A 17267-nucleotide genomic window follows, 5' to 3' on the forward strand; every position below is an offset into this window, starting at 1 on the left:
TCCACACCTCCACTAGCTTTGTTCATAGTGATGCTTTCTAAGGCCCACTTGACTTCACATTCCAGGATGTCTGGCTCTAGGTCAGTGATCACACCATTGTGATTATCTGGGTCGTGAAGATCTTTTTTGTACAGTTCTTCTGTGTATTCTTGCCATCTCTTCTTAATATCTTCTGCTGCTGATAGGTCCATACCATTTCTGTCCTTTATTGAGCCCATCTTTGCATGAAATGTTCCCTTGGTATCTCTAATTCTCTTGAAGAGATCTCTAGTCTTTCCCATTCTGTTGTTTTCCTCTATTTCTTTGCATTGATTGCTGAAGAAGGCTTTCGTATCTTTTCTTGCTATTCTTTGGAACTCTGCATTCAGTTGCTTATATCTTTCCTTTTCTGCTTTGCTTTTCACTTCTCTTCTTTTCACAGCTATTTGTAAGGCCTCCCCAGACAGCCATTTTGCTTTTTTGCATTTCTTTTCCATGGGGATGGTCTTGATCCCTGTCTCTTGTACAATGTCACAAACCTCATCCCATAGTTCATCAGGCACTCTATCTATCAGAGCTAGGCCATTAAATCTATTTCTGACTTCCACTGTATAATCACAAGGGATTTGATTTAGGTCATACCTGAATGGTCTAGTGGTTTTCCCTACTTTCTTCAATTTAAGTCTGAATTTGGCAGTAAGGAGTTCATGATCTGAGCCACAGTCAGATCCTGGTCATGGTTTTGCTGACTATATAGAGCTTCTCCATCTTTGGCTGCAAAGAATATATTCAATCTGATTTCACTGTTGACCATCTGGTGATGTCCATTTGTAGGGTCTTCTTTTGTGTTGTTGGAAGTGGGTGTTTGCTATGACCAGTGCGTTCTCTTAGGAAAACTCTATTAGTCTTTCCCCTGCTTCATTCCGTATACCAAAGCCAAATTTGCCTGTTACTCCAGGTGTTTCTTGACTTCCTACTTTTGCATTCCAGTCCCCTATAATGAAAAGGACATCTTTTTTGGGTGTTAGTTCTAAAAGTTCTTGTAGGTCTTCATAGAACCGTTCATCTTCAGCTTTTTTCAGCATTACCGGTTGGGGCATGGACTTGGATTACTGTGATATTGAATGGTTTGCCTTGGAAACGAACAGAGACCATTCTGTCATTTTTGAGATTGCATCCAAGTACTGCATTTTGGACTCTTTGGTTGACCATGATGGCCACTCCATTTCTTCTGAAGGATTCCTGCCCGCAATAGTAGATTAATGGTCATCTGAGTTAAATTCACCCATTCCAGTCCATTTTAGTTTGCTGATTCCTAGAATGTTGATATTCACTCTTTCCATCTCTTGTTTGACCACTTCCAATTTGCCTTGATTCACGGACCTGACATTCCAGCTTCCTATGTAATCCAATTTTAATGGGGATTCAGGAATGACTTTACCCACTTTTCTAGCTTCAACTCCTTAAAATTCTTATCCCATAGCGTGATTTCAAAAGTATGTATTGAATTAATTAATTAATGACGATCTTTTTGTGACTAGGAGCCTAAAAGAAAATAAAACACAATATGTGCACTACCTCAACGTTTATCGAATGTCCATTTATTCTACTTTCTGCATATTAACAATAAATAATAGAAGGAATTGTTAGTTAATAGTAACATTACAGCATTAACAGTTTCTGTAAGAACAAGTTCATTATGATGATAGGTACAAAAATCTATGGCCCATGTTTGCTAATGGTGTGTGGTTGATTAATCAGTGGAACCATTGGATAATTATAGTGTTCTGATAAATGTGATAGAAAAAGCACTGCAAAACACAAGATGGCAATCTAAATAGCAGATCAAGGGGGTTGTTTACTGAAAATTGTATTTTGCTTATCATATGTTTTACACATTTTACAATGAGCTAGTAATACAGTGTTGAAAAAGATAATTCCATATTTAATGAATTTACTGTCTAGATGTATAACAAGACAACTGAATTGACAGTTGCAGTACTGTGTCATAAGTGCTAAGTTAAGGTATACACACAGTAACATGCAAAGTTGCTAAAAGAATATGATTTCAGAGAGGGAAAATGCCAGAGACAAGGAAAATTCTCTTGAAAGATTTGCAGTAATTCAAGAATGGGATAATAATGACTTGAAATAGTAAAAACCTGAACAGAAACAATTCTTGGATTGGATTGAAGAACAGGGACCAGTAAAGACTATTGCTGAGTTAGCATGAGCATCAGAGTCATTTCCTGCCATCGGCCAAGGGAAGAGAGCACTAGGGACAGGCAGGAGTCATCAATAGATGTCAATCTTGTAGACAAATAAAATGAAGATTCAAACTGTATGCCTTATTTCATAGCAATCTTATATTTGGAACCCATTTAATATATAAGGATATAGAAATGCTTTTTACCCCTTTAAAAAAAATGATCTTATTGGGATATTAGGCACTTTAACTTTCCTTAAGTGGTGAATTGGAGAAGGCAATGGCACCCCACTCCAGTACTCTTGCCTGGAAAATCCCATGGACGGAGGAACCTGGTAGGCTGCAGTCCATGGGGTCGCTAAGAGTCAGACACGACTGAGCGACTTCACTTTCACTTTTCTCTTTCATGCATTGGAGAAGGAAATGGCAACCCACTCCAGTATTCTTGCCTGGAGAATCCCAGTGACTCTGGTGGGCTGCCGTCTATGGGGTCGCACAGAGTCGGACACGACTGAAGCGACTTAGCATAGCATAGCATATAGCATAGCATAGCATAGCATGAGAATGAAAGGCTTGCCTAGTGGCTCAGATGGTAAAAAACCCACCTGCAATGCAGGAAACCTGGATTCGACCCCTGGGGTCAGGAAGATCCCCTGGATAAGGAAATAACAACCCGCTTAGTATACTTGCCTGGAGAATTCCATGGACAGAGGAGAGTGACGGGCAGCCCCACAGAGTCGCAAAGAGTTGGACATGACTGAAAAACTAACTCTTTCACTTCTATTTCATGAGAATGAAAATGTAACAAGAAGTTGTAAAGTAGATCTTGCTAGTAAGAGGGGACAAGATGAGGAACCCAAATGTACTGAAATTGGGGAACATTGACCAGGAGATATGGCAATAGACCATTATATAATGGATAATTCCCAAACTAGTTACTTTATACATAAATTAGCTGACATGAACAACATTAATTTCTTCCAATAGTACTTTAAGATTTGTGCAAAGATTTTCCAAGTAGAAAATTAAAAAGTTTCGACCTGAGCAAGTGATTTCTGTTACCTCATTCATTTTTATTGAACACTAAACAGAAACCAGATGAGTGTTTGAAAGGAGTAGAGCATGAAGTCTAAGTCTTAGATTAATGTCAAGACCAGAATTACAATGGCAATGCTGTATCCATATGAGAAAAACTTTATCATAGAACAAACATTTTCTAAGTTCAAATAGGCAGATTTTACATTAAAGTTGGATTTTAAAATTTATTTTAATTAAGTCATTTAATTCCTACTTTCACACTCATTACCAACAAAACAATATGTAAAATAATATGAACTGACAAGATGGATCTTTCTCATAAATGATTATTGATAATTTCTACATGTTTCTGTTACTAATATGATGCTTTCACTAAGTAAGAACATATGCATCAAATAATTCAGTGAATTTCAAATTTGTTAAAGCTGCCTTTAAAAGAAATTTTCAAAATAAATGCTAACATTCAGAAATTTAATCGCTATATAGTAGTGTGGCTTTAGGGAACTTTTGTTTTTACATGTATTAAGCAAATTTGCTAAATATTAAACCTTATTTGTAATTATGATGCAAAAACACAGCTGAGGAACTAAACACATAAATTGGGTTCTGTCATATGTACAAATATATGCAGCTTTAAATGTACAGAGCGTACACAGAATGCTCATGTAATGTAAACAAAAAAGTAATGAATCTAGTTGAAGCTACTGTAAATATTGTGATACTAATTTTATTTATAATTCAACTGGAATATAGAGAAGATAAATTCCATCCTTCAGGGGTGTTTATACTATGTATAGAAGGGAATTTTTTCTTCCATAGTTTGTTTTCTAGTTCTTGGTTTTGTTCCTAGCTTTTTCTAGTTTTTCCCGTGAATTCTCATTATCATTCTTTGTTTAGTCACTCAGTCGTGTCCAGCTCTTTTCAACTCCATGGACTGCAGCACTCCAGGCTTCCTTGTCCATCACCAACTCCTGGACCTTGCTCAAACTCATGTCCATTGAGTCGGTGATACCATCCAACCATCTCATCCTTTGTCATCCTCTTTCCCTCCTGCCTTCAGTCTTCCACAGTATCAGGATCTTTTTCAGCGAGTCAGCTCTTCACATCAGGTGGCCAAAATATTACAGCTTCAGCTTCAACATCAGTCCTTCCAATAAACACCCAGGGCTGATCTCCTTTAGGATTGACTGATTTGATCTCCTTGCAGTCCAAGGGGCTCTCTAGAATCTTATCCAACACCACAGTTCAAAAACATCAGTTCTTAGGTGCTCAGTCCTCTTCACAGTCCAACTCTCACATCCATACATGACTACTGGAAAAACTGTAGCACTGATTATATAGAAATTTCTTGGCAAAGTAATGTCTCTGCTTTTTAATATGCTATCTAGGTTGGTCATAGCTTTTCTTCCAAGCAGCAAGCAACTTTTAATTTCATGACTGCACTCACCAACTGCAGTGATTTTGGAGCCCAAGAAAAGAAAGTCTGTCACTGTTTCCATTGTTTCCCCATCTATTTGCCATGAAGTGATGGGACTGGATGCCGTGATCTTCGTTTTTTGAAAGTTTAGTTTTAAGCCAGCTTTTTCTCTCTCCTCTTTCACTTTCATCAAGAAGGTCTTTAGTTCCTCTTCACTTTCTGCCATATGGGTGGTGTCATCTTCATATCTGAGGTTATCGATATATCTCCCGGAAATCTTGATTCCAGCTTGTGCTTCATCCAGCCTGGCACTTCACATGATGTACTCTGAATATAAGTTAAATATGCAGGGTGACAATATGCAGCCTTGACATACTGATTTCCTAATTTGGCACCAGTCTGTTCCATGTCCAGTTAGAACTGTTGCTTCTTGACCTGCATACAGGTTTCCTGGAGGCAGGTGAGGTGGTCTGGTATTCCCATCTCCTGAAGAATTTTCCACGGTTTGTTGTGATCCACACAGTCAAAGGCTTTAGTGTAGTCAATAAAGCAGAAGTAGAGGTTTTTCTAGAATTTTCTTCAGTTTTCATGACCCAATAGATGTTGGCAATTTAATCTCTGGTTCCTCTGCCTTTTCTAAATCCAGCTTGAACATCTGGAAGCTCTCAGTTCATGTACTGTTGAAGCCTAGCTTGGAGAATTTGAGCATTACTTTGCTAGCTTGTGAAATGTGTGCAATTGTTGCATAGTTTGAACATTCTTGGCACATTATCATTCATATAATTCTATTTATGTATTATCATTCTTATAATCTAATAATCTCATGATTCTAATGCAAAACTATTAATTCAATAATGACTTTAACTTAGCCTATGTTAAGGCTAATGTTAAGGCACTTATTGACATTTTATTTTCAAAGTCAAGAAGAATTCAATTATAAACATGCTTGACTCTTGAAAGTAAGAAGCTCCCTGACAAACTAGAGTTATATCTTTTGCTGTAATACTTGAACAATCTAACATAAGACATTTAATCAGGACCTCTTTTAAAATATTATAGTATGATAAATTTGGAATGTAATGGAAAATGCTTTATTATCTTCCAGTATGTTTTTAGAGAATACTGAAGCTTATTTTTGATGCCCTGTCAATAAGTAAATATCATAAATAATATGTAACAATAGGAAATTAACATATAATATAATCTTACTTGATCAAAGCGTACATTTGCACTGCATTCTTTAATCTGATGTGTTCATCCACGTGCATTATGCTTCAAATTTACAGGTATAAATAACAAAAGTTAGATATATATTTTAAGCATTTTACATGCAAATATAGGATAAAGAGAAATAAAGGATTCATTTTGAGAGTAAAACACCAATAAATACATAGGCTAAGTTAAAATTATTATGGACTTAATAGTTCTGCATTAGGATCATGAGATTATTAGAATTATAAGAATGATAATAATTTATTAACAACAAAAACATATTAATATTTAAATAAGCAAGTGTAACTCTCACAATGTCATAGCAATTTAGGATAAAATTTAGATAGATATAAAAAAGAGAAAAATTGATATAAATTACATTTGATATTTTAGAAAAAAAAATGCATGCCTACATTTATTTCTTAAATGAAACAAGTCGCCAGTCCAGGTTCAATGCACAATACTGGATGCTTGGGGCTGGTGCACTGACACGACCCAGAGGAATGGTATGGGGAAGGAGGACGGAGGAGGGTTCAGGATGGGGAACGTGTATACCTGTGGCGGATTCATGTTGATATATGACAAAACCAATACAATATTGTAAAGTTAAAAAATTAAAAAAAATTCATGTGATAACTGTAATCTTTTATTATAGAGACTTAGTTATGAGAAAAATACTTTTAAGATAACAATTTCTTCTAATTTTTCTTAGATTTTAATAGTATAAAGTTATTTAACTTAGGAAATGGTTTTTCTACTTTTGTCTAATCATATAGTATTAATTTGGTAATTTTTTTGTGATAAACCCAAGGGAAATCTTTATAAAGTTTTTGACATAGACCATTTCTAACCATTTGTAGTATTTTTAAAACATTTATCAGTTTTAACATTGAATACAATTTTTATTCAAACAATCAAGAATCAGTGCTGTGCTGTAGATTTTGCACTAATATAATTTCTTGGGACAATAACTGTAAGAAATTTTAAGGAGACTATATGCAGGTCAGGAAGCAACAGTTAGAACTGGACATGGAACAACAGACTGGTTGTTGGAACAACAGACAGATTCCAAATAGGAAAAGGAGTTCATCAAGGCTGTATATTGTCACCCTGCTTATTTAACTTATATGCAGAGTACATCATGAAAAACGCTGGGCTGGAAGAAGCACAAGCTGGAATCAAGATTGCAGGGAGAAGTATCAATAATCTCAGGTATGCAAATGACACCACCCTTATGGCAGAAAGTGAAGAGGAACTAAAAGCCTGTTGATGAAAGTGAAAGAGGAGAGTGAAAAAGTTGGCTTGAAGTTAAACATTCAGAAAACGAAGATCATGGCATCTGGTCCCATCAGTTCATGGGAAATAGATGGGGAAACAGTGGAAACAGTGTCAGACTTTATTTTTGGGGGCTCCAAAATCACAGCAGATGGTGACAGCAGCCATGAAATGAAAAGACGCTTACTCCTTGGAAGGAAAGTTATGACCAACCTAGATAGCATATTCAAAAGCAGAGGCGTTACTTTGCTAACAAAGGTCTGTCTAGTCAAGGCTATGGTTTTTCCTGTGGTCATGTATGGATGTGAGAGTTGGACTGTGAAGAAAGCTGAGTGCCGAAGAATTGATGCTTTTGAACTGTGGTGTTGGAGAAGACTCTTGAGAGTCCCTTGGACTGCAAGGGGATCCAAGCAGTCCATTCTGAAGATCAGCCCTGGGATTTCTTTGGAAGGAATGATGCTAAAGCTGAAACTCCAGTACTTTGGCCACCTCAATGGAAGAGTTGACTCACTGGAAAAGACTGTGATGCTGGGAGGGGTTGGGGGCAGGAGAAGAAGGGGATGACAGAGGATGAGATGGCTGGATGGCATCACCCACTCGATGGACATGAGTTTGAGTGAACTCTGGGAGTTGGTGATGGACAGGGAAGCCTGGTGTGCTGCAATTCATAGGGTCGCAATGAGTCGGTCATGACTGAGTGACTGAACTGAACTGTGGTGAATCTTTATTGCTTTCTCATTTCTGAAGATTTGAAATTATTCTGAGAACACTGTGAAAAACCCTAATACTGTGCTAAATAATGGAGATAGAACATGCATGATATATAGTACTCTAATATTACCCAATTTTTTATCTGTGAAAGAGACAGATTTTTAACTAAAATATATTACAAAATTACTATACCTTGGTATACCTGATGCTTGAAAAGATTTTTTGGAAAAATTAAGAAGACTTAATTCAACCTAAAAAGATATAAGAACACTTAGTACAGCCAAAAAGGATTTGAATTTGGAGAAAAGGTACAGCTTGAATAAATACAACTTTATCTGGAGAAGACTATGGGTTATCAGGTTTTGCCCATAGTGAATTTCAGGCAAAGTGGAATTTTCTAGTTCATCCATTTCACAGCAAGTATCACTTCTCATTAAATTTAATGGTAATATAAATCATATAAGATTGTAGTCATTTTCAGGTTTATCTTTTCCACAAATTGTGTACTTGTTTTCATTTTTACCTTTGTATCTAATTCATGTTTATACCCCATTACTGGTACCTAGTTATTTATCCTAAAACCCTTGTTAGCATATTACTGATTTAAACTAAGGCATCGTGCATCTGTTATAATAAAATTTCAGCCTGTGGGTTGTATTTTCCATTTTAGATCCAAATTTAGTCTTCTGTTTTCACTTAATCAGAAATAGATAACTAATCATAGAGTGTTTTAGGAGTCAAATTCAGTCACAAGAATAGGATAATCAGCCTATTCACACAGCCTATTCACAGGCATAGCTTTCCCTGAGATATGTATTAGTATATATTATATTGTATTCTTTATTACTATAGTATATAAATACACATTTCAGAACATTATGTGCATGATAAGACAAGCTTAAAATAATTGCAATGAAATCGTTAGTCATACTTGTACTATGAATAAATAGTTGTAATAAGTATATATATATACTTATATATAATCCATTTAGAGTTTGACTAGTCTTATGAAAGCAAATATATTTGAAATATGTTTTGGGCAGCTTCAACAGTTCTTAAAATGAATTTCACCTAATCTTTGCATTTTCTGAGATCAAATGCTTCTAAGTTATTAGAGAGTATGTCTTTCAGAGATGTACCTAACACATTCAGGTCTTGGATATTTGACTAAAATCAGGGTTTAGAAGCAGACAGCAAAGAATTGATATTCATAACCACAGGATTGGGTTGGTCATAGTGAAGAACAGGGCACTTAATGCTGGGGGTCACAGTGGACCTGGGTCAGAAGAGTGAAGCAAAGTCTAGGTGATGGGACCTAGAGGGTCAGAGTCCAGGAAACAATGATACAGGCACTACAGACTGAGGAACCGGCATAGAACTTCTCTGTGCAGGAGGCTGATAAATGTTTGCCTGAAATTGTTATGTGTGTGTGTTGACAGAAACCATGTAATCTCTGGTCTAGAAAAGTTTAATTCTCATAGGGAATCTCAGTGCTATTTCCTGGAGCCCTGATGCTGATGGAGGGGTACAGTGTCAGCCAAATGTTCGCTAGTTCCTGCAGCTCAAGAATCTTTTTCCTTAAATTTTTATATATTTATTTTGGATGTGCAGAGTCTTCATTGCTGGGTGGGTTTTTCTCTATTTGCAGCAAGTGGGGCCTTCTCTCTAGTTGCTGTGCACGGGCTTCTCATTGCAGTGTCTTTTCTTGTTGGGGAGCATGGCTCTAGGTGTGTGGTCTCAGTAGTTGCAGCTCCCAGGCTGTAAATCACAGGCTTACCAGTTACGGCTCACCGGCTTAGTTGTTCTGAGGCAAGTAGGATCTTCCCAACCCAGGGATCAAACCCATGTCTCCTGCGTTGGCATATGGATTCTTTACCACTGAGCCACCAGGGAAATCTGTAAGAATCTTAATGTTGTGTGATTTAGAACTTGTAGAAGACAGTCTATGGGGCCCAACCTCCCCCTGGTTGAAAGAAAGTCCTTCACTTTGAGTTGCAAAAAAGCAAAATAAAATAAGTATTTTCTGGGGAGAGTATTAGGAAGGTACCTAGACTTTTAGTGTCCTAGAATCTGAGCAAACTTCTCCAGGTCAGATGAGTCTAATCCCCATAGTCTCTTTGGAACAATATATAATATAGAGCTTCTGAGCAATCATCCTTTAATCAAGCTTGCCAGTGCTCTTGGGTCAGAAAGCCTGGGCCTTAAAGAAACATAAAAATATTCACAATGAACTGTTTTTGAAAGCTGGTGACCACAGCAGCAAGAGAGGAGAACACAGTTACAGAGCAAAACTTCGAGGGATGAGACTTCCCAGGTATTTCTTGAATGGCTTGTCAAGCTTTTCAGCCACAGAAATTGCCTTTGTGCTTCATCCCATTCCTTTAATATTGTTTTCTTCTCTCTCTTATTTTATCTCTCTCCCTTAAATATTTCTGGGCTTCCCTGGGGTCTCAGACAGTAAAGAATCTGCCTGCAATGCAGGAGACCGGGATTCAGTCCCTGGGTTGGGAAGATCCCTCGGAGAAGGGGATGGCTACTCACTCCAGGATTCTTGCCTAAGAATCTTTGGGAAATCCCATGGACAGAGGAGCCTGGCAGGCCACACTCCGTGGGGTTGCAATGAGTCAGATATGACTGAGCTACTAATACTTAAATATTTCTCTTTGCCATTGCATGTCCATAAAATACTCATTTCATCTGCTGTCAAGTTTGTTTTTGCTTCATCACTACACAGAAAATGTATCCTTTGCCTTCCACTCCTTGAGCCAAACTACTGGCTCTACATTTTCACATCCTCTGAGGGGGATCTTCAACCATGGACAGCTTCTGAAATGCCATGATCTAATTTTCTGATGTGACTCAGAGAGAAGGGAGAAACTGACAAGGGGCATCAGAGAACAGGGCCAGTCAGAGGGTACAGAGAGCTTTGCTGTTCAAAGAGGAGCCCACATACAAGCAGCATTGGCATCATGTTATTAGAAATGCTGATTCTTTGGCCTCACTCCAGACTCACTCAAATAGAGTCTTTGTTTTAACCAGATTCTCGAGATATCCCTGGTGATTTTGGAAGAGTCTGTATCAAGGAATGAAACACTGATGGGAAACCACAAGAGCCTTAGAAAACCTCCTTGGCCTCAGGGGAAAAATGGTATCAAAGATGCAACAAAGGCACTTTGCTGATGGTCCAGTTGAGACTCTATGCTTCCAATGCAGGGAACACCGGTTTGTTTCCTGGTCAAGGAACTAAGATCCCACATGCCACAGGGCATGGCAAAAAAGAAAAAAGAAGGATGTAAGGAAGGCCACTATGGGTGTAATTGGCAGTAGAAATTTTGCTAAGTCCCTGACTATTTGACTTATTAGGCATGGCTATCATGATGTAGTCATAGGAAGCAGAAATCCTAAATTTTCTGCTGAGTTTTATCCTCATATGGTCGATGTCACTCACTGAGAAGTTGATTAAATCAAATCATATCAAATATAATGTTGTTGCTATATATAGGAACATTACACCTTACTGTGGGACCTGGACATCTGCTGTGGGTGAATTTTGATTGATGTGAGCAATAACATGAGGATAAACCAATACCCAGCATCCAATGTGGAATATTTGGCTTCATTATTCCTGGACTCTTTGATTGTGAAAGGATTTAATGTTGTCTCAGCTTGGGCATCTGGTCCTATCACTTCATGGCAAATAGAAGGGGAAACAATGGAAACAGTGACAGAATTTATTTTCTTGGACTCCAGAATCACTGTGGAGAGTGTCTGCAGCCATGAAATTAAAAGATGCTTTCTCCTTGGAAGAAAAGCTATAACAAACCTAGACAGCATATTAAAAAGCAGAGACATCAATTTGCACATATGTCTATCTAGTCAGAGCTGTGGTTTTTCCAGTAGTCATGTATGGATATGACAGTTGGACCATAAAGAAGGCTCAGTGCCAAAGAATTGATGCTTCAAACTGTGGTACTGGAGAAGACTCTTGAGATTCCCTTGGACAGCAAGGAAATCAAACCAGTCAATCCTAAAGGAAATCAACCCTGAATGTTCATTGGAAGAACTGATGCTTAAGCTGCAATATTTAGCCACCTGATGTAAAGAGACCACTCGTTGGGAAAGACCTTGACTCTGGGAAAGATTGAGGGCAAGAGGAGAAGGGGGCTACACAGGATGAGATGGTTGGATGGCATCACTGACTCAATGGACATGAGTTTGCGCAAACTCCAGGAGATACTGAAGGACAGGAAACACTGGCATGCTGCAATCTGTGAGGTGGCAAAGAGTCGGACGTGATTTAGCAACTGAGCAACAGCTTGGGTGCTTCCATTACGACCTAAGGATGCTGTCTGGCATGTTTATATATGCAGCAACAATATTCAAGCTCCACAGAAGGTTACTGAACTTGCCAGTCAGTTGAATTTCATTCCTGTTGATTTGGAATCACAGCAATTGCAAATTTACTCCTGTGACTATTTACCTTCTGGAGAGGGCCAGTGGTGGTAGCCATAAGCCTGGCCCTGTTTTTCTTCCTTTATTATTGGGTCCTAAATGTGATTCATCCATGTGCTAGAAACCAGTAGAGTGACTTTTACAAGATTTCTGATGAGACTGTGAATAAAACTTTGCCCATAGATACAATTACTTTGTGGTCTCTGATCTACCCAGCAGATCTGGCAGCTGTTTATCAGGTTTATTATGGCACCAATATAGAAGCTTTCCACTTTGGTTATAGACCTGCTTACAGTGTAGAGAACAGCTTGAATTACTAAGCTTTTACTTCACTTTGATTCATGTTGCCTACAGCCTCTGCTTACCAGTGAGAAGGTTATAGAGATACTTCTTTTTCAACATGGCTTATCAGCAGGCATGAGATGTACTTGATATTCATCTGATGCTTCCCTGGTAGCTCACATGGTAAAGAATCTGCCTGCAATGCAGGAGGTCCAGGTTCAATTCTTGGGTCAGGAAGATCCCCTGGAGTCGGAAATGTCAACCTATTCCAGTGTTCTTGCCTGGAGAATTCCATGGACAGAGGAGCCTTGCGGGCTACAGTCCATGGAGTTACAAAGAGTTGGACACGTTGAGCAATTAACACACACAGTAAAATACTTGATTAGTATAGTTAGTAAAATATAAGGTTTAAAGAATCCATCTGCCAATGCAGGAGACACAAGAGATGTGGATTTGATCCCTGGGTGGTGAAGATCTTCTGGAGTAGGAAATGGCAACTCTGGATTTGCCTGGAAAATCTCCTGGATAGAGAAGCCTGCCTGGCTACAGTCCTTAGGGTTGCAAAAGAGTCAGACATGACTGAGCAACTGAACACACACACACACACAAGATTTAAAATACTGTAAAACTTTACATACCTTATAATAGAAATTTTGGTATGTTTAGGGAGGGAAAAGAATTGTTCTTTAAGTAATGTTTCTGCATAAGAATTATGTAGCTAATTCAAAACTATCTAGAGTAAAAGCTGCTCCTATCCATTTCTTTGCAGATTTATAACAGAGAAGTGAACAAGAAAAAAGAAATGAAAAAGGCCAGTCACCATAAGGTGGCTATATTTTATAATGTTGCATTTCATCAAAAGAATGTTTTTTCTTTCCCCTTAAAGAAGTTTTGATCAATTGCTTAGAATATCGTGGGCATCTGTATACCTCCCAAACATAATAACCATTCAATGAAAATGATGAATTAGTCATAAAGCCAAGACCACAAAGTCATTACTATTAAAAAATTGACAAAATGCATCATGTTTAAAAATAAAAGGCTATTGTAAAGTATTATTAATAAAAGTACTCTTACTTATCAAATTTGAGTGGTAGTTTTAACAAGTTATTTTCCACAAAAGCTTTAACAGGATGAATGGATTTATAACACTGTCAGATACAAGTAAGAACAACTTGGAAATAACTGACCAAAAAAAATCCCAAGAGACTTTTATCTATTCATCCTCACCACCACAGATATTATCTGACAGCACATCTAGTCTCTCTGATGTTCAGTACAAGAGATTACACATCTGACACTGGATTTTTATAGGTAAATACAAGAGTTCCTTGTTATAAAATGGCCTCAAGAAATTTATAATATTTTGGCATCACTTTCAAGAAGAAACAAGACTTCAAAAATATAAGTAACTACAACTATACAGATTCTTCTGCTCTCCTGCCTCTTGCTGTAGAATTTGTAAAAACTAAAATACAGGATACTTTTCAACCTGTTGTGGCTGTTTATAGCTTTATGTGTATGATAACACTGGGAAAAAATGTTAAATGACCTTATGATAGTATGAAAATATATTTCATTTATGATTCCCCTCCCCAAAAGCTTTAGATTGATTTTTAATATTTGAATGCACTCAAACCTCAATTAATGCATTCTTTTTGTCAAATACAGCTTTGGAAATATGGCGGGTCCATGGAACCACCATATTTCCAAAGCTGTATTTGACAGAAAAAAATGCATTAATTGAGGATTTTTTGAGTGTATTCAAATACTAAAAATCAATCTAAAGCTTTTGGGGAGGGGAATCATAAATGAAATATATTTTTATAGCTCACTTGGTAAAGAATCCTTCTGCAATGCAGGAGACCCCTGTTCAATTCCTGGCTCAGGAAGATCCCCTGGAGAAGGGACATGCTACCCACTCCAGTATTCTTGGACTTCCCTGATGGCTCAGCTGGTAAAGAATCCATCTGCAATGTGGAAAACCTGGGTTTGATTGCTGAGTTGGGAAGATCTCCTGGAGAATGGAAAGAAAGGCAACCCACTCCAGTATTCTGGCCTGGAGAATTCCATGAACTGTATAGTCCATAGGGTTGCAAAGAGTTGGACATGACTGAGCAACTTTCACTTTAACTTTCAAAGCTGTTTGTTGGTTTTATTAGTTTGTTACCTAATAAATAGAAACAGTAGCATATTTCTACAGTAGTATATTTCAAAGGGAGGGAGGGGTGAAGAGAGTGAGAAATTGAGAGACCTATTGTAGGAAGTGTTGATGTTGCAGTTCAAGTCTGGAATCATCCTGGAAACAGAATTCTGTCTTCCTCAAGAAAGCTTAATTTTTTAAAAGAACTTCAACTAAATAGAAGAGGTCGATCCACATTATGAAGGGTAATTTGCTCTTTACAAAGTCTTTTGATTTAAATTTTAATCTCATCTAAAAGTACCTTTGATGTGATCTGTACTGGTCTTTGATCAAATATCTTGGTACCGTGGCTTAGTAAAGTTAATATATAAAATTAACAATCATAACTCTGTGCACATGGCAAACCCTTGGAAGATACTCAACATCAGCCATTCAAGAAATACAAATTAAAAGCACAATTAAATATAACTATACTCCTTTCTTATCAGAATGGCTAATTTTTTAAAACAGTGATACAAAATGTGATCAGGATGCAAAAAATCAGGTTGTTTTTACGTCAGACATGAGAATGTAAAGTGGCATAGCCACCATGGAAAGTAATTTGACACTTTCTTAAAACTGAACATAAAACTAACATGTGTTATGCCATGGCACATTTATCCCAGATAAATGAAAACTTATATTTCATACAAAATTGTTTCATAAATATTTATAGCATGTTTATTTGTAATGGCCAAAGTCTGGAATCACCTCAGCAAACTAGCAGGTAAACAAACTGGTCCTTCAACAAGTGAATGAGTAAACAAACAGAAATACATACCTTCAACAATGTGATAGATACAAAACTCATGATACATCTTCATAGAATTATGCTACATTACAATAATTCTAAATACATACTGTATTATTCCATTTACACATAACATTTCCTAAAATGATGAAATTATGGTATGGAGAGGAGATTACAGTTTTCCAAGGCCTAAGGAAGGAGTAGGAGCAGATGGGAAGTGAGGTAGCCACAGGGATCCTTGTGGTGATAGAAGTGTTCTCTACATTTTTAAAGCACTGTCAGTATCCTGGTTGTAGTGTTGTACTGGGTTGGCCAAGAAATCCATTCAGGTTTTTCCATTACATCTGATAGAAAAGCCCATATAACTTTTTGACAAACTCAGTATTGTAGTCTTGCAGGATGATACCGTCTTATAAAGTGGTAGGAAATATCTCTTTCTTATTACAACTGAATGTGAATCACATTAATTAAATTAATTAATTCACATTTAATTAAATTAATGTTTAATTAAAAAATCAGGAAGAGTAATGAAGTTCTGCCTTAACAGGAAATAAAATTAATTGCAAAAGCAATTTGTGAGACATATCTATATGTATTGATATAGAAACCATATATTACAACCTATTAACAAATAATTTGTGTAGAATAAAAAGCAGAAACTCCTGACTCCATATACATTATACTTTTCATTTTATTTTTTTTTTTAATTTTATTTTTAAACTTTACAATATTGTATTAGTTTTGCCAAATATCGAAATGAATCCGCCACAGGTATACTTTTCATTTTAGAAAAGTAAAATATATGATAGTATTTTGAAAGTTTGCTACAAGTTTACACCCAAAACTGTAGGAGATAATAACTTTAGTGAAAAGAGTTTTTTGTGAGTAAGTTTATGTTTTGTGTTTTTTTGCAAGCAGGTCTATGTTTTGCATAAAACAAGGTCCAAGAGATGTTACATATCTATGATCTTTCATTTGTATGTGTCTTTGGTTGGTTGGTTTATTGTTGTTGTTGTTTACTCGCTAAGTCATGTCTGATTCCTTGAGACCTTATGGACTGCAGCACTCCAGTCTTCCCAGTCTTTCCCTATCTCCTGCCATTATCTCAAATGCATGTCCATTGAGTCAGTGATGTCATCCAACCATCTCATCCTTTGTCAGACCTTTCTACTGCTGCCCTCAATCTTTCCCAGCATCAGAGTCTTTTCCAATGAGTTAGGTCTTTGCATCAGGCAGCCAAGGCATTGGAGCTCCAGCTTCAGCATCAGCCTTTCTAATGAATATTCAAGGTTGACTTCCTTTAGTTGATTGGTAGTTTGGGTTTTGATGTTGTACATCTTTGCAAGCTATCAAATGGTGATCTGCTCAGTCTCTCTTTCTGGAGCAGCCAGTTTGGTCACCTGAGCCAGAGACCAAGGAGTCAGATTATTTTCTTGTTTTCTTTCTTGGCTCTTATTTGCATAGTCCCACCCTTATTCCTAACTTATTTACCATTGAGTATTGATGGGAAGAAATGTATGTCTTGTACCTTGAGTTCACATTGCCTGATGCAGGCCAGATTTCCCAGGCTGCTAAGAAATCCTTCAGACACAGACTAAACTAATAACTAAGTAGTAGTTTGATCTCACTGTTAGCAGTTTTCCTTGAATGGCAAAAGTTTTGCTTTTTAACTTAAACATAGACCCTAAGAAATCTATCATTCCCAGAAGCAAATTATGATTAGAATTTTGACTCCATTTTTTATATTTTAAACTGCTGGCAT

The 17267-nt window shown here is 37.1% G+C and overlaps 1 pseudogene; it reads left to right on the forward strand.

The window, feature by feature from the left end:
* Nucleotides 1–10934: 10934 nt before the first annotated feature.
* Nucleotides 10935–12711, forward strand: LOC104998229 (annotated as a pseudogene).
* The last annotated feature ends 4556 nt before the right edge of the window (nucleotides 12712–17267 follow it).

Source organism: Bison bison, unplaced genomic scaffold (genome assembly GCF_000754665.1).
Source record: "Bison bison bison isolate TAMUID 2011002044 unplaced genomic scaffold, Bison_UMD1.0 scf7180017864325, whole genome shotgun sequence".
NCBI lineage: Eukaryota > Metazoa > Chordata > Mammalia > Artiodactyla > Bovidae > Bison > Bison bison.